Source organism: Euphorbia lathyris, chromosome 5 (assembly GCF_963576675.1).
Source record: "Euphorbia lathyris chromosome 5, ddEupLath1.1, whole genome shotgun sequence".
NCBI lineage: Eukaryota > Viridiplantae > Streptophyta > Magnoliopsida > Malpighiales > Euphorbiaceae > Euphorbia > Euphorbia lathyris.
The window spans coordinates 49,307,200-49,309,843 of NC_088914.1; the positions used below are offsets into that span (position 1 = coordinate 49,307,200).

The 2,644-nt window shown below is 42.0% G+C and overlaps 1 pseudogene; it reads right to left on the reverse strand.

Annotated features, from left to right (window-relative positions):
- Positions 1–1,083: 1,083 nt before the first annotated feature.
- Positions 1,084–1,180, reverse strand: LOC136231593 (small nucleolar RNA R71; annotated as a pseudogene).
- Positions 1,181–2,644: the final 1,464 nt, after the last annotated feature.

Consider the following 2,644-nt stretch of genomic DNA (forward strand, 5'->3'; position numbering starts at 1 on the left):
AACCAACTTTAGGGACGCTTAAGGTTGTAGTACATCTTAGAATCTTAAGAACACATGAGAGTTGACTTAAGAGGGCATTAAAGCAGAGACCTTGACTTCACTTTACGTCATTCATGAATAAATAGGATGTTTATAGACTGAAAGTAACCTGTTCCGTTGCGCTTAACCTGTTCTGCCTTTTATCATCATTAAATACTCCTTTTTAATCTCCTAAATCATTGACTTTGCTACTGTTTTAAACAACGTCTCTCAATCTAAAGAAGTTACGCACACGAACACCCTGTTCTACAAAGTATTTCTTGTAAACTTTGGTCCTCAATCCCTGTGGATACGATACTTGACTTATCACTTTATTACTTGTATCTAGTACACTTGCTAGAGTCCATTCAGGACACAACAAGTTTTTTGCGCCATTGTCAGGGATTGAAAGGAACAAAGTTTATACGAACTTTTCTGTGAAACAAGGTGTTTTTAATCTGTTTGCTAAATAGTGCAGCCAGAAGGAATCTTTATCGGTTTATGCGCAGAGCTGGACCTCCTGTTTTCCCTATAGATCTCGAATTAGAGAGAACGTGTAGACAAAACAGAGCGGGAGCTCGAAGTGCAAGACAAAGAGAACGACAAAGAGAGAGAAGAATGGCTGGAAGGGTACCACCCGAACAACCAGTTCAACCAAACCAGGAAGAAGAGGGAGAGAATAACAACCCTCCTGTCATGCGAATCAGAGATTATTCAAGACCAACCACTGAAGGACATTCATCATGCATCGTGTTGCCCAACGAAGGGAACAACATGTTCGAGGTGAAAGCATCTATGATACAAATGTTGCAGGCAGCAGTACAGTTCAATGGATACCAGTCGGAAGATCCAAATAGGCATATCCTTGAATTTATCACGCTGTGCAACACTTTCAGATCAAACAGGGGCGTTTCTGACGACGTAATCAGACTAAAGCTGTTTCCTTTTTCTCTAAGAGATAAAGTGAAGAATTGGTTGAAAAACTTACAACCAGGAACGATTACTACTTGGGAAGAAATGGCCAGCGCTTTCTTAATGAAATATTTCCCACCAAGACAAGCCATTAAGCTCAGAAATGAGGTGTCCCATTTCGTGCAAGAAGAGGATGAATCCTTAGCCGAGGCATGGGAAAGGTACTAAGGAGAGTCCCCAATCATGGCATCCCGATGTGGATGCAAATGCAGAACTTTTACAATGGGGTAACCAACATTTATAAGATCCAGATCGAGTCCATAGCCAATGGAAACCCCGAAGATCTGGAACCACAAGCCTTGTACGACCTTATTGAGAGAGTAGTAAGCACAAGTTATAACTGGCACTCCGCCAGAAGTGAAGGAAAAAGAGCGGGAAATAAAGATGTTGTATCAAAATTGACAAGCCAGGTAGAACAGCTTGCTAGACAGCTCGGCAAGATAAATGTGTCCTCGATCCACAACGAACCACCATTCAATGACATTTGTGATTTTTGTGGAGGCCTTCATTTCAGCATCAACTGTCCCGGAGTTAAGTAGGGAAAGGGTGCACAGGCAGAATGTGATTATGCAGGGTATAATCAGAGGAATCCACCGAACCCATATTCTAACACATATAACCCTGCCACAAGAAATCATCCGAATTTCGAATGGACAGGCCAGCCCAACCAGCAGGAACAACCGAGATATCAACAACAGCAAGGAGGACACTACCAGAGGCAACCCCAGCAGCATTATAAACAACCTGTTCCACCAAAGGAAGATATAGAGCCAGATATGAAGATGATGATGATGCAGTTCATGAAACAGACACAAGCATCAATTAAAAATCTGGAAACACAATTCCATCAATTAGCTGCATCTACGTCAAAAGGGAAGGGAATAATGCCAAACAACGCAGAGCCAAACCCGAAGGGCGATGTCATGGCAATCACTCTGAGATCTGGTAAGCAAACTCAACCCATTATATCTACTGATGAAAATGCTGAATGCGCAGAAATATCCGAAGAAACTGAAGGAGAGCAGGAACAGACTATTCCTAGTCAAGAAGAAACCAGGAAGACAAAATCTACCATTGAGCAGGATCAGGGGGAAAGCGGAAAGATGTATAAGCCACCTCCGCCGTATGTTCTGCCTGTGCCATATCCAACGCGGTTGATCAACAAAAAGCTGGAAGAACAGAATTCTAAGGTGTTAGACACCTTGAGGAAGTTGCACATCAACATTCCGTTCGTCGAAGCACTTGCACAGATGCCGTCATATGCAAAATTCTTGAAAGATCTCCTGTCAAACAAGAAAAAGCTGGAAAACATATCCATGATCCAACTCAACAGAGATTGTTCATCAATACTCCAGAACAAGCAGCAGCTTCCGAAAAAGCTAAAAGATCCAGGGAGTTTTTCTATCCCTTGTTCAATTGGAAGGTTAAATATTGAAAATGCACTATATGACCTAGGAGCTAGCATAAACCTAATGCCATATGATGTATATGCTAAACTAGGATTAGGAGAGCCACAACCAACCAGAATGTCTATTCAATTGGCCGATCGCTCAGTATGTTATCCTAGGGGAGTTGTGGAAGATGTGTTGGTCAAAGTAGGAAAATTCATGTTGCCTGTTGATTTCATCATAATGGACATAGATGAAGACCTGCA